This window comes from Dreissena polymorpha, chromosome 4 (genome assembly GCF_020536995.1).
Source record: "Dreissena polymorpha isolate Duluth1 chromosome 4, UMN_Dpol_1.0, whole genome shotgun sequence".
NCBI lineage: Eukaryota > Metazoa > Mollusca > Bivalvia > Myida > Dreissenidae > Dreissena > Dreissena polymorpha.
In genome coordinates, this window is record NC_068358.1 from 90,673,717 (window position 1) to 90,701,026 (window position 27,310).

General features: G+C 33.2%; 1 long non-coding RNA gene across 2 annotated transcripts; it reads left to right on the forward strand.

The window, feature by feature from the left end:
* Window positions 1–1,388: 1,388 nt before the first annotated feature.
* On the forward strand, window positions 1,389–22,368 carry LOC127877165 (uncharacterized). 2 transcript variants are annotated; one of them, XR_008048266.1, is made up of 4 exons: window positions 1,389–4,030; window positions 4,971–4,995; window positions 14,299–14,419; window positions 22,066–22,368. It is a non-coding gene; the product is annotated as an uncharacterized LOC127877165 (long non-coding RNA). The 2 variants fall into 2 exon arrangements; XR_008048265.1 differs by lacking the exon at window positions 22,066–22,368 and adding an exon at window positions 16,732–16,984.
* Window positions 22,369–27,310: the final 4,942 nt, after the last annotated feature.

Consider the following 27,310-nt stretch of genomic DNA (forward strand, 5'->3'; position numbering starts at 1 on the left):
AGCACAAGTATAATAAAACAAATTAATGGCCATCACAACTCAAATAACATATAATAGAAAATGTAACACCCAGTATTTGGTACCGGGTATTTGTTCTTTAGTGATTGTGATTATTAATAGGGTCAAGTATACATATTGTTCAATAGTGTGTGGTTATCTAAATGACTCCAGTATAATAATATTAAATTGTTGAAAGGAATAGGTTTCAATCACGCATGATACTAAATAGTAAATCTATTTCTCAACCTAATAAAAATGGACACACAAAAATGGAATCAAATAGACATAAATGTAATAAAACAAATGGCCATTAACACCAAAAATGTATGTATCCAAAATATAACACCCAGTATTTAATGCCGGGTATTATAGCCGTAGATAACTCTCAGTATTGATAGAGACCCAGTATGAATAGTATTTAATGTAAGCAATTATTTTAATGACTCCAGGATAATAGGCAACTATTACAGGAAATGGATTGGGTTTATACCTATAACCTCAACTCAACCAGACACTGCCGGTAAAGTATGATGCAGGTTATGCGCAATCCCCAGCGTTGCCGGAGAACCGATAGTCCCTCTGCTCACTGCGACTTCGCGATCCCCAGCGATGCCGGAGAACCGATAGTCCCTCTGCTCACTGCGACTGCTTGACCGCAATGCACGTCTCCTCTGTACCCTCAAGGTCAGATACCTCCAGGTGCAGGAACTCGTGCACTGGCTAGGCTAGAACACAACTAATGTAGAAACAAAGACATTAAATTATTATTCTCCAAAACAATTAATGGCAAAGTTTTTAATCACACTGATAGCACTGGATTGAAAATAAACTGAAATATTTTCAGTGTATTTGGTTTACTATACTTAATTATTTATTAATTGCTTTAGAGTAAATACGGTATTGCTACAGGTGCGCTCTTTAGGAAGTAGAAAAGCTTTACGGTAAACCAAAATATGCTTGTAATATATTCAGTCGCTCAGAAAAATTGCAGTTTCAACTATGCATACACCAGTAATGATACTAATATGTGATGAAGCAATAAAGCAAGTTGACAATATTTGTAATATTATTACAATGAAATGAATATGACACTATTTCCTAAGTATTTTTTTTTTTATTCAAAAAAATAAAATTAAATAAAAAATACAGGTTGAAATAAACTGCAATTGCTATTGCACTCTAATATTAACTAGCGCAACTAATTACAATTATTAGTTACACTAAATATCAATGAACAATAGATGCAATTGCTAGAAATCCAATCACCGGAATTTCCGGTTAGCTCATGGCAACAACCAATGAAAAATGGGGTATCCCGAGCTATTTATAGATGGTTGTTAAATCCGGGAAATTTAAAAACTCCCAGTGAAATATATATAATTCTAATGAAATTACGTCTCAAAAGAATAAATCTTCAAACTTTCAGATAAACTAAAGATGGGTTTTACTAATGCATGAAAGTACACGTACTTTCACTGTTTAATAGTGAGTTTAGTCCAAAAAACTATTCTGAAACTATGCAACTATTCCAGACTAAAAGATTAATTCACAAAATTAATAGAATAAATGAACAAATGTACAATGCAATCGTCAATAATGACACGTGCAAAAACAAGATGGCGGACAATTTTCCGCGAAAGCCTAAATCGCAAAAATATCACAAATATCAAAATATTGTTGCACTTTCATAAGATGCAAAACTAAACGCCACTAGTGTGCAGTTTCTGCACAATATAGACAACAAAATGAGTCATACCACAGCGGAAACAATCATAAATTCAAACCACAATGGCGGGTATGTGCCCGCGCAGATTCAATTTTTGGAACTGCGAAAGTTGCAAAAATTATTGCTCGCAGCGCCAGTGAAGTAAATACTGATAGTACTTACCTGAAAATAGAGATGTCTCTGTTCCAGGAACCCTCAGGCCAGGAACGTAGACACATAACACATAGGATGATCAACGATACAAAAGAAGACGTCCGTCTAGTAATAAGGCTGCAGTATGACTGTCGATTATTTGCATTGGTTTCCGGTCAATCGATTAGCCTCCGCCGTACTGTTCCGGTTACACACCAGTAAATTTACCACAGAGCTGCGTCACAGACTGTTACACAGAGATGCGCAAAAGAGCATGCAATCAAACGCTACTGACCGTCAAGTCAAATGTCCTACGGAAGAGTAAAGGGCAACATATTTGACAGCAAAAAAACATACGAGATCTGATTTAGTAGGGCTCCGGACAGTTCCGGTTATTCTCGCAAACGGAAATCGGTCGATAACTGTAAACGCATTGCTAGATGACGCAAGTACAAAAACGTACATCAATAGTGACGTAGCGGCAGAACTCGGCTGTAAAGGTAGAACGGAAAAGGTCAAGGTCAATGTTCTGAATGGTCAAGTCGAGACTTTTGAAACTAGACCAGTTTAATTCGAAATAAGATGTGTCAACGGAAGTGTAAATATATATGTAGCAGCATATACAGCTAACAAAGTAACAGGAGCCATGAAAGTTGTTGACTGGAACAAGTACCAAAGAAAATGGCCACATCTTCGTGACGTAACATTTCCAAAAGCAACGACCAGACCTATTGTTGACATCTTAATTGGACTTGATTGTGCAGATTTACATTATGCGCTGGAAGAAAGAAGAGGTAGCGCAGGGGAGCCAATAGCGCGTCTGACTCCACTTGGATGGATATGCATCGGTAATCAGTGTTCAAATTTAACACCGGTCCTACCGACAAATTATGCGCGAACATACTTTGTAACGGAAATCGAGAATCTAAACCTGACTCTTAAAAAATTCTGGGAAGTTGAAAGGGAATCAACTGAATCACCTGTCGTTTACATTGACGAGCAACAAGCACTTAAAGCAGAAAAAAGTCGTGCATATTCGAAAATCAGATGTATCGCGTCGCCATTCCATGGAAAAGCAACGAACATGTTATGCCAAACAATTACAAAATGGCACTGAATAGATAAGAGAACACAGATAAAAGACTCAAACAATGTCCTCAGGTAGCTAAAGCATACAGCGAAATCATCGAACAATACGTAGAAAAGGAGTACGTGTCAAAAGATCCGGAATCTGAAGTGTCCAATTCAAAGTGGTTTCTACCACATTTTCCTGTTTTGAGGCTAGATAAAGATAAAACAAAAACCAGAATCGTGTTCGATGCAGCAGCAAAATTTGAAGACGTATCACTAAATGATAAAATACACCAAGGCCAAATCTACAGCGCGATCTGTTTGACGTTTTGCTGAGATTCATAAAGCATCCCGTTGCAGTAGTTTGCGACATAGCCGAGATGTATCTCAGAATAGGCATCGATCACGCGGACAAGCCATATCACAGATTCCTATGGAGGAGAGTGAATCGTAACCGTTGTCCCGATATCTACGAATTTGATAGAGTCGTGTTCGGTGTAAATTCATCACTATTCCAAGCACAGTATGTCTTACAGCAACGCGCAAGGGAAAATCTCAGCGCATTTCCATTAGCTGCTGAATACCACTCTCTAACCAATTCAAAACGAGAGCGGTTTCATCCTGAGAGAGACATCAAGATTGGCGAAGTCGTTCTTATCATTACTCCGGAAACGACGAGGGGAAACTGGCCACTAGGACGGATACTCGAGGTTTATCCAGGACAAGATGGTCGAGTGAGAGTCGTAAAAATTCAGTTTGGAAGCAGCACCATGACGAGATCGGTGACAAAGCTATGCCCGTTAGAACTGGACAATTAATTATTAGAATATCGAAAAGAACATACAAATAGTTTACGTATTCAATTGATTATTTAAAATTTTGTTTTACAATATTTATCAAAATGTACTGTATTTTGATGGAGGGGAAAATGGACATTAGATTTGAACGTTTAATTGGTACAAGCGGATTGGTTCCATGACGTGACGTCGATTTGTGACGTAACGTTAAAGACGTGACGTCGTTACTTAGTGATGTACTGGATTTGACACAAGGATTATATATATATTTTGGATCGTTAATAAATGCTCATACCGAAAGCGGGTATTTGGCGTTTATATTGTTCCCACTATCGGGGAAATAGTAATTTACGGATTTCCCATTATCGGGGATAATTCTCAGTAAACAGCAAAATACGGAAACTCCCATTATCGGGGAAACTTCTTAACACAGATGGTTAGCGTGTGGCATTGATATGAATTAGTAAAAACATCATTTTGAATGATAAATTATAACTTTATTTTATTTTCGAATCTCAAATATTCTTCCTCAGAATGCTTAATAACATAATAGACAAAACAACCTCCTTCGATATCGAATATTTAAGTAACAATAAGAACAATGTAAGTGAGCAGAATTCTGATTTACAAATAAACTATTTCCAAAAGAATAGAAATCTCTGCTGACCTAGCGTGACAGTTCATTTCGCAATCAATTTGCTTCAAGAATTATATATGTTGTTATTTTGATGCATTTACAAATTCTTTTATGCATTATGCACGTTCATTTAGATGTTTAAATCATTTAGTGTACGCTTTCCACACATACAATGTATAATTAGATGCTGAGCGCAATCAACCCGTTACTTGAAATATACCAACACATCTATATTCGTGAAAAACAACGTTTATATGTTGTATCAAGGATTCTCTTCCTCGAGATAGAAACAATTAAAGACAAACCGGCTGTAAGAAACGAAATAGGGATGGTTTATTCCTACAGTATTCAGATGCTGTCTACAGTTAAATAACGTATGATTGTGTTATAGAAACTGTTAAACGTATTTTTGTACTTTTTTTTTACTATTAGACAATGTGTTCCATTTTATAGATAACGTACCGCTTTGTATAATATGGTTTCTCTCCTCCTGGTGCAGCTGTTGAGTATATGTATGTGTATTTTATTACCATAACTGAATGATCTGTGCTTCAGAATGCATCAGTGTGTATACCCATACAAATTATCAGTGTTGTTCTATTTTCAGTCCTCAGACGCTGTCAGCGGTAAAAGTACGTATTATTGTGTTATTGAAGCCATCTTAAGGCATTTCTTGTACTTTGTATTTAACTGTGTGGCAGTTGGTTAGTTCCATGAATAAAGTACCGCATTGGTCAATATGGCATTTCTCTTGTCAGTGCATCTGAAATGTCAAGTAATGTATCTTTTATTACTATACATGGTTGATGTACGATGTGTGAATGTAGTACTTCGTATACCAGTACACACCATCAGACTATTTCCAGTCTTTTTTACGGTCACAATGAAATTACAGCATAAAATGAATACAAGAACATAATGTGTACAAAGAGCATTTGTATCGAATTATGTATGACAGCGCTATTCTTTTTTAATCGTGTTTATGTATAGTGGTTTGGCGTTCTGTATAGTATAGGACATTGACCTAAATACATGATGTAAATCGCATGTATAAAGAGGTTACTGGACTGTCGCGCCTGGTAATTTATTTTTATTTGCATTATACCTATAATTAATTAATAAAATACGAATTCGGCGTAAAAATATAAATTTGATCAAACCATCAACACATTTTTGTTGATAAAACAAAAGTGAGAGATGTTTTAGTACCATTCTAATATGTTGTGACCCCAGCTTTATTCTTCTATGTGTGTTTGTTGTTTCGTATTGTGCTGTTTCGTACAGTTCTGGCAATTGGTAACTGGCCTTAAATAAAGGACCAACTAATTGTTTATAATGAGAATGCAATACTGCTCCAGCAGCTGGAGTTTCATTTATTTACATTGAACGCAAAATAAAATGTTTCAAACAGATTAAGTTAGTTCAATAAAATTATTTCCATTTCATCTGTTGCGAATACTACAAAATAGTATTGTGGTGGTATTTTCTAACAGCAATTTTATTTTTGCCGAAGTTTTCCAATTATTCAGTAATACAGAAAGCAAGTAGTCCATCAGCATATACAAAATTAAAATCACAGATCTAAACGTATTATCAACTTTGTGTCAATTTAAAGTGATGATATGGGCATTATTCACTGTTGAATTGAGCTGAAAAGAAACAGGTCAAGAGAGATAGTTTAAATGTGGTTACTGACCAATTATATGCAACTCATCTTGCTACAAGTTGTGTGTTAAAAATATTTTTTTATATACGATATTTTACATGACTCACCCAGTCCTCTAAGCCGAAATGATCCGTAAAACAAAATTGTGTCTTTGTGTCGTATGAACGAATCTGCACTAAAACTAAATTTAGGTTCACTTCGTACATACATGATCAGTTGTGAAACGAAAGTACGGTTGATATTCAAATGCATTATTGTTCTCTTTCCTGGATATTGTTTTAGTATGTTGATGCTGCATTAACAAATATAAGTGTATATGAAGTGAAAACACCAAAACTAAACAACGGTTGCGATAGACACCTATAAACTGTTAGATGCCCACAGTATCACTTTAAGATAGACACATATGAAAAGAACAACTATAGGTAGTTTCAACTGTGTAGTCAAACAGCGTGTTCTAGCCGAGCTGTGAGAAGCAAGATTTGTACTATTTTGAATACAACCACACATTAGTCATAAAATAAAACAACATTCTTTTCTAGCGCTTTATAAATAAATAATTATAATATGTAATCACAATAATATTTAATATTTGTTATGACATAAAAATATAAGTTTGTCACCCCTACAACCATAACGATACAGTGTTAATTTAATCTTCAAATAATATTCATCTTCATGAAAAAGACACAGGGTACACTTCGTTTTTTCTAAACGGATTGCTGTTGGTTTATTCCATCCACCAGTTTCAATTTCAAATCTATGTTCACAGACTCAGATATGAGAGGGCCAATCTGAATTAAGGAATATTTAAAGTAATTGAAATATGATACAACTTCTTAAGGTCTTATATAAATATGTCTGCTAAAGTAATGCTTGACTCACTTAATTCAATCATTTTAAAACAAATTTCTAGTTCTGGTTTTAAATACATCAACAAATAAATTAAAATCTCGAAGTCCTAGTTTAAGCTCATATTATTAAAACCACAATTTGCTGGTAAGCTTAAAAAATATTCAAATATATATTGATATAACTTATTATTTTAGGATACAAATATGCATACACATGTGAACACATTTTCAAGCAATGATTCAGGTCAGGATCAGTTTCACAAATATTTTCTAATTGTCAAAATTATATTAAATAAAAGGCTTCATCTAATTACAGTACATAATGGCTTTTACAGAACATTCCATTAAGTTAATGAAAGAATAGCTCGATCTCTTAAACAAAAGTATTCCATGCAGTGGGCTCTAATATAAGCCGTGACAGTGGTGGTCATCAGTCACATAGAATTTTTATTTATTGATACATACGATCTCGCCAAGAGATCAACTGTTCACCGTCGCGCGTTCTGCGCTTGGAATTCCCGATAAATTCGCTGTGAGTGTTCCCAATCATACGTAAGGAAAATTAAGAAATGTAACGTTCACTAACTGTCATTCGTATTACAAAATGACAGTGCTACTTGAATACAGTTTAAAGTGGTCTATTCTGACATATGTACTAGAATCATTTGGATATGCTTTGATGTATAAAACATAAAATGCATTAAGTTGTAGAATACGTCCTTTAAGAAAATCATACAATAAATCAGGTTTATTAGGGCTGAATTTGTTTTCGGAAGTATAGTACATGCGATTGTTTCATTTCCAATATGCTGTATTTCCTTGTTACTGTTTATGTAAAAATTAGTAATCTGCAACCATCGAGCACTCTTTTGAAGAACGTGTAATGCCCTTTAATGGAGTTGTACTTTCTGTATGAATATGCTCACCATTCTTGTTGTTGTTTTGTTGTTGTTTTAAAAAAACGTTAAAAGCCCTAACCACGCAAAATAATTCAACGGATAACATGACATTAATTGCTATGACAACAAATTGTACTGAATTGAAAACAATATCGATTTTAAGAAATGCATGCATGTTCAAACGGACCTGCAACGTGCAAATGGAATTAAAATTTTGATTTAAGCTCTGATTTACTATGTTGCTTTTTGAGTTTATTAAATAGATTTATTACAAAAATAATCGACGTTTTAAAACGTGTTTCGCAAAGGTGTGTATGTAATAGTAAACGCAATTCATTCATTAAACTTATTACTTCAGTATGATGTTTCTGGTCAAATGTGTTCGATAACTGATAACTCGTTTCTCATACCAATTATGCATAATGCATTACTTCTCGTCCTTTTTGACATTAAAAAGACGAACACATTAACATTATGTAACACAAGGCGGTGCGATAATTCCTATGAATTCACAGTTTGACCACAGCCATCGCCACGAGTTAGGATGTACAGATGGTGATGGTCGATTAGTTATGCTACAGTGGAGCAGAATCGTTGGGATGAGCGACGCTAGAATTAACAAACAGGTGTTTAATTGGAAATACTAGTTATCAATAGATATTAACTACTGATCCGGTTAAATAATGTAAATACTAAATTCTTTAGATCTAACTGATTACTTTGATTAAACATATGCTGTTCCTCTTTTAACTTATAGATAGATTTATTTCAACATAAAATGCATAGATTTACATGGCAGCATGTTATATACACACAATAAGTAATAAAAAACAACCTGCATGTATAAACAAAGCCATGTCAATCAATATTATACGTTAAGGATTGCACAATAAAGGGTTTGCAATTAAACCCTTATTTCCATTGTGGTCCTTTAGTTATAATATTGTATGACATAGGAGACAACGTTTTATATCACAGTATATAGTTATATCACAGTGAATAATAATGAAAGACATGTGACATATTTAAGTTACACTAACCTAAATGCATAGAATATATTCTGATAAGTTCTAGACTAGACAATTATTAAGAAGTTATCACAATTTAAGTGTTTAAAAATTAACATAAAATTATTTGCCAAGCTTAATAATAATCATACAGCAACTAGATAAGACACAATACATCTATCTATATTGACATTCAAGTTAAATCAACAGTAAGAAATCTTAAAGAGATGCACATTAAAAATATATCTGGCTTAAAAAATGCTCCCTAACACTGTGTTTAAAAGATGGAATACTTTTGGCATCTCTGATATGCTGAGGAAGAGAGTTCCAGAGAGTACACCCATTGAAAGCAAATGACTTTTTGCCAGAACCCTTGACCCTTGGAATGGCAAACCTATTGCAATCATGCATGTTTAGATCAGTATTAGGAGAGTCTGACTGTGTTCTAACTCTGAACCTAGTATTCTTATTGTGAATATTACTGACTGGAGTAAAATTATCTTCCATATATAGCGGAGCCAACTTAGAGCTTATTTTAAAAACATGACAAAGTGTGATCTGGTTTACTGGACTTTCAATAGGCAACCAGTTAAGTCTAGTAAAATGTTCTTTACCAATGTGAGACCTAGGATGTAAATTTAATATGAACCTGATAAGTTTATTTTGGGTGACCTGTAACTTGTTTTTTAACATTTGAGTTAAACCAGTGTACCAAACAGAGCAACTGAAGTCAAAATGGCACTGAATTAAAGACATGACTAGAAGCCTTCTAGTATCTGTGGATAAAAATTCCTTTTTTCGATATAAAAACTTTAACCTTGCATTTGCCTTCTTAATGACTGACTCTGCCATAGAAGTAAAAGACAAATTTTGATCAATTGTAACACCTAAATACTTGACTGATGATGTAGATGAAATGGGTGTTCCATCACATGAAATATTTAGAAAGGATTGTGACCTGAGTTTCTGCCGTGAACCAAACATAATTGATTCGGTCTAACCTAGGTGCAATGACAGTTTGTTGTCAATTAACCATTCACTGACTTGCTTTAGATCATCACTAAGCATCTTCTCAACCGTAGATATACTTTTATCCGAAACTAAAATGGCAGAATCATCAGCATACAAGAGTAATTTATGTTTAACAACAGCTGACATATCATTTACGTAGATTAAAAATAACAAGGGACCAAGAATGGAGCCCTGTGGGACACCACAGGAAATGTTTTCTGACGACGAAAAGGTGCCAGACACATCAACAAGCTGTTTCCTGTCAGACAAATATGACTGTAACCACATTGTTATATCATCTCCCAAACCAGAAGCACGGAGTTTCATTAAAAGTATCGAGTGGTCCACGGTATCAAAAGCCTTCTGTAAGTCTAAAAGAACCATGCCTAAAACATTACCTTTATCATTTTCACCTCTAATGAAGTCAGATAAGTGAATAAGACATGTGTCGGTGGAATAACCCCTCCTAAACCCAGACTGATATTTATACAATAAGTCTTGATCTTGGAAATACTTTTCAACTTGGTCATACACAACACGTTCAAGTATCTTTGAAATTATATTTAAAATAGAGACAGGTCTGTAATTACCAACACAAAGCTTATCATTCTTCTTAAAAAGAGGGACAACTCTTGCAGACTTAAGATCATCAGGGACGACCCCTTGTATAAGTGACAAGTTAATGACATGAGCAAGGGGGGCAGCAATGATAGAAGACCCATCCTTTACAAACCTAGAAGGTATACCATCCAACCCAGTGGCCTTTTTAATACTAAGTGAATTTAAGTATTTCAAGACTATACTCTCAGTCACAAGTGAAAAGGAATAACTATTAGGATGAACCCCTTTACTACTGTAAAATGAATAAATAAAACTACAACCATATGTGTATACCTTTTCTGGAAGTTTCTTAACAAGTTCAGAAGCAACTGCTTACTTACTTTCGATAAAGATCTTGAAGCTTTTGATACTTATCTTTACAATATTGTATTTTAAAATGACGAACGATTATTCAACATCTTGAAGCAAAAGACTTGCTTTCGGATTTATTAGGAACACATGTTTTACTTAAAAGTGTGTTTGTTTGAATGTGTTCACATTTAAACGCATATAAGTCTGCCAATACAGGTCTGGCCATGTTTGTAAGCTTTCAGGTAAAACGTGTTTTCTCCTTGTTCTTAAACATGTAGTGTTATCATGTTATGTATATACACAGGTTACAATAATTAACAGTTAACTTTCTTATTTCTGATAGAGGCGCGTGTTATATCTGCTCACTAGCTTGAGTAAGCAGTTAAAATAAAACTAATAAAGACATAAACTTCTAAACATTTACATAAAAAAAAAGTGTCCCAGTGAGTTATGGTAATCTATTCTTATACATAAATCAGACACAAACGTTTTAAATTTCCGTCAGTTTTACAGTTGGTCAGTTTTTGCTCGAATCGTTATGACTTGAAAAGCACCATGATGTACGAATATATAATTATCGGACGTCTTGAAGAAGTTCGCCTGAATGAACTTTTTGATGAGGAATGTACACACCTAAAGACATGTTTCCAATAAGTCTAAAACTTAAGGGTTATCTATATTGTTCGTGAAAACATCTATCCTAAGGCTATCTTCCCATTTTAGACCAATGCTTACATCATTCTTTCACGACGAAACCTTTACTTATGACGTATCCATCAGTGATAGCCAGCTTGTGAAATAACCTAAAACGTTTTCAAGGGTAGACTGAATAAACAGTTTTTTCGCCAACACTCATGGTAAAAACAAATATGATATCAGCCACTTTTTAACATTTAAAGATTTTTTACTTTCTAAATTAATGTTCTTTGGGGGTACATGCACTATTACAGACTCAGTACATAATCTGACTAAACAAAATAAAAAACGAATATTTCATTCGAGTTAAGATAAGAATCCCCGTTAAAACTTAAATGTCTGCATAATAAATATAACAATGAATGCATAAGAAAAGTATGCAAACTCGGATTTAACGTTAAACTAACAAGCTGTCTCCATTTAGGGTTTACTTATTGTTCTTTGTACTTCAGGAACGCCGTTTTGCGAGATCTGAATATAACGTTCTGAAAGATCTTTATCGAAAGTAAGTAAGCAATTGTATATATACGAAAGAAACATAAGCATATTCAATCTGTAAAAAATAGCAGATAGGTTGATAGTTGTCTACTATTTAAATGACGTTGATTTGGATAGTGAAAATCGATCTTGACATCAAAGTATTGTTTCAGAGAGATATATGAATAATATTTCAGAGCATGATTGTTAAGAAGCAGATATATACGTAACATAAATACGGATCGTTCTCTTTACGATATAGATAATGTGCCTTTTAAGATTGTTTATAGATTGCTGGTAATATTGTTAAACACACGAGAAGCATATATTATCCGAGACTGGAATGCGTTCAGCTATAAATTTAGTTCTTACTGAGTTGTTTTGACATTTATATAATGTAGACAAAAACAAAATCGTAAATAACACAAATATAATATTGCTATTCGTGTTGTATGTCCGTTTTATAGTGAACTACAATTCACTAAAAGCCGTCTTTGACATTACCATTTCCTGTTTGATCGCTGCTGATTATTTAGTACGTCTTTATCGCATGCTTACAAGACAACGGTTCGTTGGCTGATCGCAACAATAACTCAGCTGCACTTGTTTTAGAAAATCACTTTGCTATATTGTTCATGGTATTTTTATGAAATACATATACTTAGGAAATTACACTTTATATGCATACAACCTTAACATGGAAATACAATAACCTGGTACACAATAAAAGCTCCTATCATCAAGAACATAGAGCAAACAATTTTCAATTGAGTAGAGAACCAAATAATGTTTTTAATATTTGTATGACTATAAACAATATACTTTCATTCTAGTTCTGATTTACGAAGTAATTGATTCTATAGAGGTGCATTTATATTCAAACCAAACATGTACAGTTTTGATAGGTTGATTTACATAAGTTTCAAAGACCCATAATGACAACATATTTGCAAAGGGCAAAATGGCAAGACAATGTATTTAAGGTTATGAATACACATGTATAACATTACATTTGGAATCACATAGTTTTATAAACATTTTAACACCTTAAAGTCAACGGTGAACATAAATGACCTCAGTATCAATTCAAAACATGGAAAGCAAAAACGGGATACGCATCCACCGTGCCATAATCAGACAATACATAGAAATCTATCATTTCGCATATTGCAGTGTTTAACAAGTGATTTTGTTGAGTAATACATAGAATGTTAAATATAAGGTATTTACCTGGTATTCCTCATTTTATTTGATGGTGTTTGCTTATGCGACATGTTATCGCGTTTTATATAATCACATCTTTAAACAAGATGTGTTTGTGAAACACTATGTCCCCCCATATATTTGACCTTTGACCTTTAAGGATGACCTTGACCTTTTACCACTCAACATTTGCAGCTCCATGAGATACACATGAATGCCAGATATCAAATTGCTATCTTCAATATTGCCAAAGTTATGGCAAATGTTAGAGTTTGACACAAAAAAAGCAAACAAACCAACACACTAACAGACAGGAAAAACAATTTGTCTCCCAGCATAGACTGAAGGACATAAAAAGATTTCAAGATTCATGTGATTTCCGACCAATTCAATATTCGCGTGAATCATTCTCCCTTTGTACTTTATACAGTTAAACATGAACTTAAATACATCATTCAATTTGATTTCATAAGAAAATGGCAAGCATATCGCTTCACTCATTTATTTGGAAAATAATCGATTTCTAAAACTCTCTATGCGTTTTGAAAGAAAACAGTTTTAGCAAACACTTTCCGGGAGAAAATGAAGGCTTTGTTTTTCAAAGCTTATTCTGTAAGTAAAGCTGTCTATGCTGGTTTTAAAGACGATTTCCAGACAAACTGAACGCACACTGCCCAAAAAATCCCGCGGTATTAAAATTATCATGTTTAATGAAAGGGCAAACTGTTTGTAATGGAAAGCCGGCATATACCAAACCCAATAACATGTTAGTATTGGAATTTTAAATTATATAGCATGCCGTTGTGTTAGCATATCAGGGAATATTACAAAAAAGTCACATTATATGAAATATTTATAGCCTATAATGCAATATAAAAAGCATCATAAATGTAAGAAGACAATGTCAAGACACGAAGTATTCATTCTCTGGCTAATACAAAGGGACAAGCTTGCAATTTATTGATGTGGATAGTTGACACGCTTATTATTTCTATGTAAGATAGATTCACACTAAGCATTTGGCTAGCTACGTTTCCGCAAAATTTTACTGGTGGAAATTTCTCCCACATTTTATTAGCTGTTAATAAAGCCCTTTAAGGTCAAAAACGTAGTTGAACGAATTTAATTTTATTTATTCCATTTAGTGGTTGAGGGCGATTATTAATCTATTCATCGATGCTATCAGTTACGTTGCGCTTTTCTGTTTCAGTTTCGTCGATTGTCCCGATTTCCGGCTGCTCTTTGTCGACATCATCGTTTTCATTGGTTTGATTACACCAGCGACGTCAGCTGACGACAGCATTTTTCTCTACCATTCGCATTAACAATACGTAACTATCTCTTGCGAAGTTAATGTGGAAAGCAAGCGATGCCGTGTTGAGGAAACGTATATGTTATCTAGTTCACTGTATTTGGAATTCGTAATTTTAGTCGTTTTATTATAACAAACATTTAAAACAGCTTCTTAAGTTTCATGCAATAACCAGACATTCAATCCCACGCGTAAGTATGAATACCTCTTAAAACAAACATGGTGGCCTCCATAATGTCATCTGGTGTTTTTTTACTCACTGTGACCTTGTGAAAAACTACAAACATAACATACATAAATAAAGAAAACAAATGCATCTTTAAGCATGTTGAATTTGTCAAATCAAATGAATGTATTGATATTTAAAATAATCAATATGTTCGCGACTCTTGCGCATTTACATATTATGAAATCTCACGTAATGTCTGGCATGCTCAAAAAGAGTAACATTTTCAAATTGAGCGCATTCGGCAAATTGAACTATACAAAGTAGTGGTTTACTTAACAACTAAATTTCAACGGTAAACACGCAGTGTACTGCTGGATTTGATGGCATTTTAGGCGCCACCTCCTACCGTAAGATGACCTGTAATCAAATTCCAAAAGAAATGGCGTACTGGCTATATATATATTTCTGGTATTTTTCCTTGTTGGAAACTTATTTGAAAACTGCCGATTTGGAAGTATTTAAATTGATCATGAAACTAATTAAGAATCAAAGCAAGCAAATACATTCGGTTATTTGATGCTCTTACGTGGTCTAAACCACAGCTAACATTTGAAACACTCGGTCATTCTACTTGTACACTGTTTATTGTGTACATCTGTTTCTTGTTAATAATTTGCAAATGACAATTTACATAAAATGAATACATAAATTCCAATTAATGTATTGTTATATGTTTTAATATGTTGTTTTTTAACGGTCGCCGTTGCGTGGTGGATACGTTGTCCGCCTCGCGACTAGGATTTAAAGGATCTAATCCATACTATGGGAGCGTTCTATAGATCACCCCCAGAAATGTTATTTACTTCACACGTCTATGTGCTATGTTGCACTTTATAATCACTACTCGAGTATAAATGTATGGCACACACGTGTTGGAAAAGTCATATTTTCTTCGACCTGTAAATACATATTTCTGTAAAACTTTGATACATTTAATTGTTTATATTAAAGAATGCCCCTACCACATGCAATAAAAGTACAAAAGAACATTACATTTACTAATCCAGTTTGCACAAATTGAATTACACATTTTTCTATTTATGAATATTCATGAGAACTATTCTGATGCCAAAACATGACACTTTCCGCGTCATTTCAGACAACAACTCAAACGTCTTTAATTTTCTTGACTCTGTTTTTTATTTCATGTCACAATTAATTAGACTAAGTGTTATTCTGTTTATGCTTACGCGTTTATCAATGGTTTCCAGTTCCTTTATTTTCGAAAAGATTTGCATCTCCATATAGTGTGGATTTAATTTCAATGCGAAAATGGAAATAACGTGCTTTAGTGTCGACATTTTTTATATGCTGATATGTTACTTTATTACATGTACCGTAATTGTTAAAACTGTCACCAGTTCCCTTTCCACACACACACACACGGTTATGCTATGCATGAGTTGAGAATAATAAAAAATCATTTTTCTATTTGATTAATGTATTAACCTTATTCATTACTTGCTGCATACTGTCAATTTAGCTTTTGGTGTGTTATTTAACACATTAATCAACTCGTTTTTCGCAGTATAATATGCTGTTAAGTGTGCATGGTGCGATTTTAGCTTCAGTACTTAAAAGAACATCTCGCTATTACCTTAAGTATATGCATTCAACGAAGTAATGTAATTGTCGTTGTCAAAATCGTGATGCTGGCCTAACATTTTTACATATTCCCAGTTTAAACATTTAACAAATGACACGTTTTAATGCACAGCTTTCTTCAAATCTATTATTTTATTATTTTCTTTTTAAATATCTTAATATGTCTTGTGATTCGAAAGTTTAAAACACTTTATTCCGAGAAAATTCTGCATAACAGTGCATTTGGTTTCACTCTTTAGGCTACCATAGAATTGTGTTTGTAAAAAAAAATCATAAATTATAGAGGAAATAATTGTTTATACATTGTTTACACAGGTCCCATTTTTGATCCTTTATTATACAAGGCGAACTACAGAATGACTCATTTGAAAGATAAGCCAACATTAAACAATTTTAATGCATATCACAAATTTGAGCATGTTTTGTTGTAGCATAGTTGACTTAACTCCCAATATTGACGATGTGAATGAAGTTGCGTTTTTTCTCCTTTTTTTCAGTGCTCAAATCCCACTGAGCGGCTCGATGGAAATACGACCAATGGGCGAAGGACTTGTATTCAGTCATTGACCCATTAAGCATGTTCAGTTAATAGAAATATGCGTGGACATGCCAATAAGTTAAGTGAATATTGAAATTCATCAGCAATTGCATCGAACAAACCCCGTCGCTTTGTTTGCAGTGAGTCGTTTACTCTTGTGGATTCATTATTTATATTTATTCATTATCCTTTAAAAACTCCATTCTTTGTCTTCCCACATCTACATTGCTGTCTAAGATGTAATCACATGATAAAACGTGCAGATCGCTCATGTCTCGTGCTTGTTTCATTTTGTCTCTGGCACATGTGTCGATACCTTATGACGTTAAATGTATACATATATGATTTGTGATTTATTTCAACTTGGTATAAATATTCAATCTGAAATCAAATTTACATAAGAACCTTGCGTGTATAGCAGTCACTTAGCTGGCTCGTGTGTTCAAATAACGTATTCATGCGTGTACATCTTTTTCAAATGCAATTAGTCAGATTGCTATTCAACTTGTTTATGAGCTTATATTGTTCCCACAAAAAGAAACATGACTGTTCCAAATGACGTAGGTTCTTCAGATATCAACCAACAATTGCCATTATTTTATTTCGGTATTATAGCATGCTTCAATGAACTTAATCTCGTTGTCACCCAACTATAACTCGTTTAATAAAGAATGTCTGTATATTAATCGCACCTTATCTCGGACCTAATTCCTTGCCAATGCGCATAAAGCAACACACAACAGTATAAACTGTCAAATGGGATAATGATCATTCCAATCGACACCACAATGTTTGCTAATCGACTGCCATGCCATTTAATGCTGCTACTATATAGGTAACACGATCATACGAACACGCATTAAATGTTCTTGTGACACACTATGCGAAATTTATTTTCCAGATTGCCCAACACGTTCTTAAAGAAAAAAATATTGAAAAAATTTATAATAAATAATTGTTCAATATACATATAACCGAAGAGTGTTGGTTATGTGTTTTACATGTATACGGACGCATAATTTCAAATATCCACAATAATGACTTGATTGCGCGCAAAAATTCAAACACTCAATAAACTTAATTTATGAGGTGCATGGAGCCTTACCTTTTCTAGATGTGTTATAAAATATCAATTAATGTATTATACATACATGTTCAACTACTACCAAACCAAAGGAATGTAATGCTTTCAGTAAATAAGAACAAAAACACAAACTTCGATTCTGGCTTAATAAATGGGCAAAGTCGTACATGTCTTTCATACAACATACATTTTATATTTATATACTTTGCTTTAACGTAGCTGTGTTAATATTATCATTTTGTAATTCATACTCACTTATTGTAAAGAGAAGAAAATGAAACTGATTAATTTAAGCAACAACTATTTATAAATGCCGTAAATTCAATCAATAGAAGTAAATTATTGTTATGCAACTCCGGTTCTTTATAATAATAAATGATAATCTGAGCAGAAAAGTTATTAAACACTATCGAAGCGTTATACAATATTGCCATTAAAACTCAATTTTGAATGCAACGATTGTTACAGGTGAACATTTCGTTCAAACAAATATGTTATTCGTTCGTTTCTTACGAGTGAAAAATGTTTCTTTTACATGTATACCTAATGATAAAAAATGATATTTCTGCAGTGCAATAACAGCAGTGAAAATCAAAAAAATTGTTATTTTCACCAGTTTTTATATTTTTAGATTAAGATTTACTTCCCTTGTTTGACCAACTTAACAAGTACTTGCTTGTTAAAAACGACATTGAAATTTACATTGAAAAAGAGTTTAACCGAAGAATTTCGTTGGTATATCAAACACTAATGACGTCATTTTGTGTATTGAAATGTATTAAGGCACGCCACGGGAGAAAGGGTAACTTTTCAGCGAAAGGGAAACAGCTGTTCATTATTTTCTTAAACAGGGGGCATAAAAGAAACAGAAAATGTGTTCATGTCAGTGTAAGATCGTTTGTTATTGAACTCGTGATCATAGAAAAATAATATTTTCACTCGTGGCCGCGCCAATCGTGAAAATATATTTTCTATGATCACTCTTGAAATAACAAAACTATCTTACACTGACATAAACAAATATCCTTTATTTATTTAGTTAAGGTTGTTTATGATAATTTTAGACAGAAGAAGACTTGTTCAATCAATTTATTTTACATTAAACGATGACCATGTAATGGTATTTAAGGTAATAATACGATGTTTGGCCATGTATAGACCAGATTGTCATATGCAATTTCTGCTAAATTGTAATTTTTACATGGACATCCCATATTAAAACCGTCCCAACACCCCTTATTAAGGGGTTACATATAACGGCACGTAAGAAACGTACATACAACCTTTACATGGACAGACGAATGATGCTAATGCTTTTCAAGTCAGCTACAATGAAATATTTTCACAAGTTTGATTATCAATAAATACTTCAAGTACTCACACTTGCAGAAAAACGTGCATAATACATAATCAACAAACTCACTGATGTAAAATAATTCATTGGCGATTCCAAACCTCAGGATGATTCTGTATATTACATGCTAGACTTAACATTAACTATATTGAGTACATTATCATATCAAGACACAACATTGTCAGCGCAAACTTTCTAAAGAGATATTTATAGTTTTCCTTATTGTATGTTTTTGTCAATCTCGCGAAATACTCTATCTTTAAGATACGAGTTGCAAAGACACATTATTGAACTTTTTTCGGATAACGTCCAATATTTTTATATATGTGATCTCTTTATTAAATACAAAAACACATTAAATTGCAGATGGCTTGTCAAACGCAAAACGAATTTTACTGAAAGATAATTTACAAAGACTTCAGTTTCGTCGATTGTCCCGATTTCCGGCTGCTCTTTGTCGACATCATCGTTTTCATTGGTTTGATTACACCAGCGACGTCAGCTGACGACAGCATTTTTCTCTACCATTCGCATTAACAATACGTAACTATCTCTTGCGAAGTTAATGTGGAAAGCAAGCGATGCCGTGTTGAGGAAACGTATATGTTATCTAGTTCACTGTATTTGGAATTCGTAATTTTAGTCGTTTTATTATAACAAACATTTAAAACAGCTTCTTAAGTTTCATGCAATAACCAGACATTCAATCCCACGCGTAAGTATGAATACCTCTTAAAACAAACATGGTGGCCTCCATAATGTCATCTGGTGTTTTTTTACTCACTGAGACCTTGTGAAAAACTACAAACATAACATACATAAATAAAGAAAACAAATGCATCTTAAAGCATGTTGAATTTGTCAAATCAAATGAATGTATTGATATTTAAAATAATCAATATGTTCGCGACTCTTGCGCATTTACATATTATGAAATCTCACGTAATGTCTGGCATGCTCAAAAAGAGTAACATTTTCAAATTGAGCGCATTCGGCAAATTGAACTATACAAAGTAGTGGTTTACTTAACAACTAAATTTCAACGGTAAACACGCAGTGTACTGCTGGATTTGATGGCATTTTAGGCGCCACCTCCTACCGTAAGATGACCTGTAATCAAATTCCAAAAGAAATGGCGTACTGGCTATATATATATTTCTGGTATTTTTCCTTGTTGGAAACTTATTTGAAAACTGCCGATTTGGAAGTATTTAAATTGATCATGAAACTAATTAAGAATCAAAGCAAGCAAATACATTCGGTTATTTGATGCTCTTATGTGGTCTAAACCACAGCTAACATTTGAAACACTCGGTCATTCTACTTGTACACTGTTTATTGTGTACATCTGTTTCTTGTTAATAATTTGCAAATGACAATTTACATAAAATGAATACATAAATTCCAATTAATGTATTGTTATATGTTTTAATATGTTGTTTTTTAACGGTCGCCGTTGCGTGGTGGATACGTTGTCCGCCTCGCGACTAGGATTTAAAGGATCTAATCCATACTATGGGAGCGTTCTATAGATCACCCCCAGAAATGTTATTTACTTCACACGTCTATGTGCTATGTTGCACTTTATAATCACTACTCGAGTATAAATTTATGGCACACACGTGTTGGAAAAGTCATATTTTCTTCGACCTGTAAATACATATTTCTGTAAAACCTTGATACATTTAATTGTTTATATTAAAGAATGCCCCTACCACATGCAATAAAAGTACAAAAGAACATAACATTTACTAATCCAGTTTGCACAAATTGAATTACACATTTTTCTATTTATGAATATTCATGAGAACTATTCTGATGCCAAAACATGACACTTTCCGCGTCATTTCAGACAACAACTCAAACGTCTTTAATTTTCTTGACTCTGTTTTTTATTTCATGTCACAATTAATTAGACTAAGTGTTATTCTGTTTATGCTTACGCGTTTATCAATGGTTTCCAGTTCCTTTATTTTCGAAAAGATTTGCATCTCCATATAGTGTGGATTTAATTTCAATGCGAAAATGGAAATAACGTGCTTTAGTGTCGACATTTTTTATATGCTGATATGTTACTTTATTACATGTACCGTAATTGTTAAAACTGTCACCAGTTCCCTTTCCACACACACACACACGGTTATGCTATGCATGAGTTGAGAATAATAAAAAATCATTTTTCTATTTGATTAATGTATTAACCTTATTCATGACTTGCTGCATACTGTCAATTTAGCTTCTGGTGTGTTATTTAACACATTAATCAACTCGTTTTTCGCAGTATAATATGCTGTTAAGTGTGCATGGTGCGATTTTAGCTTCAGTACTTAAAAGAACATCTCGCTATTACCTTAAGTATATGCATTCAACGAAGTAATGTAATTGTCGTTGTCAAAATCGTGATGCTGGCCTAACATTTTTACATATTCCCAGTTTAAACATTTAACAAATGACACGTTTTAATGCACAGCTTTCTTCAAATCTATTATTTTACTATTTTCTTTTTAAATATCTTAATATGTCTTGTGATTCGAAAGTTTAAAACACTTTATTCCGAGAAAATTCTGCATAACAGTGCATTTGGTTTTACTCTTTAGGCTACCATAGAATTGTGTTTGTAAAAAAAAATCATAAATTATAGAGGAAATAATTGTTTATACATTGTTTACACAGGTCCCATTTTTGATCCTTTATTATACAAGGCGAACTACAGAATGACTCATTTGAAAGATAAGCCAACATTAAACAATTTTAATGCATATCACAAATTTGAGCATGTTTTGTTGTAGCATAGTTGACTTAACTCCCAATATTGACGATGTGAATGAAGTTGCGTTTTTTCTCCTTTTTTTCAGTGCTCAAATCCCACTGAGCGGCTCGATGGAAATACGACCAATGGGCGAAGGACTTGTATTCAGTCATTGACCCATTAAGCATGTTCAGTTAATAGAAATATGCGTGGACATGCCAATAAGTTAAGTGAATATTGAAATTCATAAGCAATTGCATCGAACAAACCCCGTCGCTTTGTTTGCAGTGAGTCGTTTACTCTTGTGGATTCATTATTTATATTTATTCATTATCCTTTGAAAACTCCATTCTTTGTCTTCCCACATCTACATTGCTGTCTAAGATGTAATCACATGATAAAACGTGCAGATCGCTCATGTCTCGTGCTTGTTTCATTTTGTCTCTGGCACATGTGTCGATACCTTATGACGTTAAATGTATACATATATGATTTGTGATTTATTTCAACTTGGTATAAATATTCAATCTGAAATCAAATTTACATAAGAACCTTGCGTGTATAGCAGGCACTTAGCTGGCTCGTGTGTTCAAATAACGTATTCATGCGTGTGCATCTTTTTCAAATGCAATTAGTCAGATTGCTATTCAACTTGTTTATGAGCTTATATTGTTCCCACAAAAAGAAACATGTTCCAAATGACGTAGGTTCTTCAGATATCAACCAACAATTGCCATTATTTTATTTCGGTATTATAGCATGCTTCAATGAACTTAATCTCGTTGTCACCCAACTATAACTCGTTTAATAAAGAATAAAGAATAAAGAATGTCTGTATATTAATCGCACCTTATCTCGGACCTAATTCCTTGCCAATGCGCATAAAGCAACACACAACAGTATAAACTGTCAAATGGGATAATGATCATTCCAATCGACACCACAATGTTTGCTAATCGACTGCCATGCCATTTAATGCTGCTACTATATAGGTAACACGATCATACGAACACGCATTAAATGTTCTTGTGACACACTATGCGAAATTTATTTTCCAGATTGCCCAACACGTTCTTAAAGAAAAAAATCTTGAAAAAAAATTATAATAAATAATTGTTCAATATACATATAACCGAAGAGTGTTGGTTATGTGTTTTACATGTATACGGACGCATAATTTCAAATATCCACAATAATGACTTGATTGCGCGCAAAAATTCAAACACTCAATAAACTTAATTTATGAGGTGCATGGAGCCTTACCTTTTCTAGATGTGTTATAAAATATCAATTAATGTATTATACATACATGTTCAACTACTACCAAACCAAAGGAATGTAATGCTTTCAGTAGATAAGAACAAAAACACAAACTTCGATTCTGGCTTAATAAATGGGCAAAGTCGTACATGTCTTTCATACAACATACATTTTATATTAAGTAAAAATATACAGTGTTTTATCATTTTTGAATGTTAAATAGGGGCCGTGCTCTGTGAAAAGGGGGTTCAATGCACAGACTAATCAGGGACGACCTTTTCCACCTTAACTGGATTTTTGCTTAGGTCTCTCTCTTAACAAAAATATCATAAAAGCGGAAAGTGTCATCCCTGATTAGCCTGTGTGAACTGAACAGGCTTATCTGGGACGACATTCTTCGCACAAACATTATAACCCCTTTTCACAGAGCATGGTCCATATATTATTTACAAAATATATGGCAACTAAAATGGTTTCGTTTTTCACCAGAATGCATGTTAGTCGCAATTTAAGTGTTATGTATACTGACAGGTTGAGTGCAATGTACATAAAGGACGTTCACCTTAGTACCATGCTTTTCTCTGGACACAGTACAGGTATATACATTTATGCAACAGTACAACTTATCTTACTTGAACAGTTTTAAACCAGAACTCAACATAACTTCAACAATCGTGATCACCTATCAATAAAAAAGAAATGCATTGTGGCCTATTCATATATTTCGTTATCTGATATATATTTTTCTATGAACATTATCACAAAGCTTGTTTCGGAAAGAATTAGACCAATCAAAAGGCATTTATTTGAACTATATTACCGATGTGTTTGTTTCTCAGAACCGTATTACCTTTCAAGTATCATGGTCGATTTTATGTACAGTGGTGTCCTTTGCAATATAGAATCATTACATTTAACTTTTTGATGGTTTATTGATTTCTACACATCAAGTATTGTTTGTTGTATCTTAAGCGCTATACTGACACAATTAAATTCGTGTTTAGTTGTTATATTACATGAGACTGGCATGCAATGTGCAACCGATATGCCGTCTTCAAGTTTCAAGTTTCAATGTTTATTGCTATATGGCCTCCGGCCCTTGCAAGTACAAATAACATCGAATAACCACAACATTTCAAAAAACACCGACAAAGTATAAGCACACATACATATGTAATGGTACAGCTATTTATAATTAACTGCTATTCAGTAACGCATTTCTTCTTTCAAAGGCATAATACAAGAACATAGAAGTACCCCTGATCACCTTTTCTTCCCGGGAGCTCATGATTATATTAAATTTATTTATAGTAGCGGGTGTATAATACTTAATTGGTATATACCTTTCTCGGAGGTCTAAGTATGTCGTGCATATCAATAGAAAATGAAATTCATTTTCAGTACAGTTTTGCAAAAAGGACAGAACCTTTGGTTTCTGTCGATATTCAAATAGCGGCCCTTTTCAATCATGAGCTTATGGGAAGAGGGAAGAAATTCGAAAGCATACATATGCATTTCGAAATTAACGAATTGTTAAATTTTTTAAATATACCTCAAAATCAAAGTTACTTTTAAATCCATTGTATGTTTTAAGTTTGGGGGAACTATTACACTTTTCTATCCACTAGTGTACAAAAATATCTTTCAATCGTTGAGAATAATAATACAAAAACAATGGTTTATTAACAACCGATTGTTGTTCCCACAAATATCCAAAACCTATAGATTGCAAGTGATTGCGTAATGAGGTGACCCAGTTTGTATGTCCTATGCCATCAAAGCATATCAACATTTCATAGCACTTTTTAATATGACGGGAGTGAGGTGTATCCAGTATTCGTAACCAATATTTTATAACTCTCATAGATGAATAAACATGTACTGAATATCTGCCACAATCACCTAAAATAGCATTATGAACAGAGTACATTTGTGCTGACATAAATCTTTTACATGCATATGTGTGAACTCTTTCTTTAAATTCAAAATATTTGAGCCCCCATATTTCCGATCCATATAATAAAATAGGCATCGCTTTAGCATCAACAATCTTAAAGTAACAATCATATGGCATAGGCATATAGTCGTATAGGGACGAAAGCATAGATACAATGACGCGTTTTGCTTTACAAGACATGTTTTTGCCATTTTAAGCATAGACAGGCTAGACGAAAAATGAACACCTACATAATTAAATCCTTGCACACATTCCAATAATGTATTATTGTAATACCATTTTTCATTCAAAGCAGGTCGGCCACCATTTTTAAATACAACAATTTTTGTTTTATCAACATTTACATATAATTTTGAGACAACACAAAATTCATATAGATAATTTAGCTGCTGTTGTAGACCTGAAACAGTATCCGAAGCAAGTTCTATATCGTCAGCAAATAATAACATAAATATTTCTTCAAAATCTATTGTAAGTTGTATACCTCTTATATTTTTGCTTTTTAAATCTTCATATAAATCATTGATATACATACAGGATAGGGCTTAAATTACAGCTTTGTCGCAGTCCCATATTGCATTCAATAACATCACTTAATGTATTATTTGACCTAACTTGTGTTTTAACGTTCTTGTCAAGAGCTTTTAAAGCCAGAAATAGATTGCCTCCAACATTATTTTGAATTAAAGTTAAGAGTAGCCGTCTCATATTAACGTAATCAAATGCTTTTTTAAAATCTACAAAAGCGACATATATTTTTCGTTTTTTACGACATAAATATATACTTATTATTGAATATAAAACAAACGCATTGTCAATAGTCTTTTGTTCAATATGTATATATAAATATTGCTTAAAACATCTATAAGTGATATCCCCCTATAGTTATCTGGATTATTTGTAGGTCCTTTTTTATGTAAGGGTATTAAAATTGAACAAGCCCAACTTTCTGGGATGGCGCCTTCTGTAAATAGCCTGTTAAATATGACTTTTAAATATGGGAGAATAATTCTATGCTTTGTATAATATGATTCGCTAATAATTCACCTGCACTTTATTTTACGGGATTCAATGATTTCACTGCTTGCAAAAGTTCTGCTTCTGTGATAACAGAATTAAAAAGTTCATTTTGCGATTCATCAAAATCACCATTATTTGCATTATTATCGAAAATGTGTAACTCTTCATTTTCATAATTTTCTAAATCAAATAATGTTTTAAAATGTTCATACCATTTTTCACAGGATATCTTAGGCTCTATTGTTGATTTTTTGTGAAGATTTTTTACATTTTCCCAAAACAGTTTCTGGTTTTTTACCGTGTTTGACGATGCGGTTACCACGTTTTCCTTAATGTGATAGTTCTGTTTAGCCGATAAATAGTCCTCCAGATTATTCACATTATTATCGACCCTAAATAACCGAAGAGTCTTATTAACCTGCGTTTTATAATATTTGCATTCTTTATCAAACCATGTTGATTTTCGCTTTTAAATGTATGTTTTTATTTTAGAAAGTAGATGCCGACTGCAATCTATAAGGATATATTGAAACTTATTAATAATGATGTCAATAGGTTCATTAGTGTTAAAACACCAGGTAAACAAATCATTAGAGTCAATTGCTTTCGAAAGGTTATGCTTATATAATTCTAGGCTCTGCCCACTAAAGTTTCCCTTAAAGCGTTCTTCCAATTTGTTACTTTTTAAGGTTACCATTTCATTATGTTCAATTAACAATGTTTCTAATTTAAGAACAATTGGTAAATGGTCAGAAGAAATTTCCTCGTCAACATACATATCTTTGATTATATCAAATAATTCTGGATTACCAATAAAATAATCGATAACACTACAGCCATTCGAACTTACGTAGGTGAAATTACCCTTATCTTTATCAGATCCACATCTACCATTCACAATATATAATGCATACATTTTACACAAATTCAACAAGTTTCTATCACAGCTATTTACATGTATATCTAGTGACTTTCTCATCATTCATTTTCGATTTTAAGCCTGAAATGTTATATGACAATATTGATACTATTGAATGCGATGTAGGGTAGATTTTCGGACCTTGACCACAATCCTAGTCCACATGCTGTTCGGCACTGCCAACCGAAGGTGTAG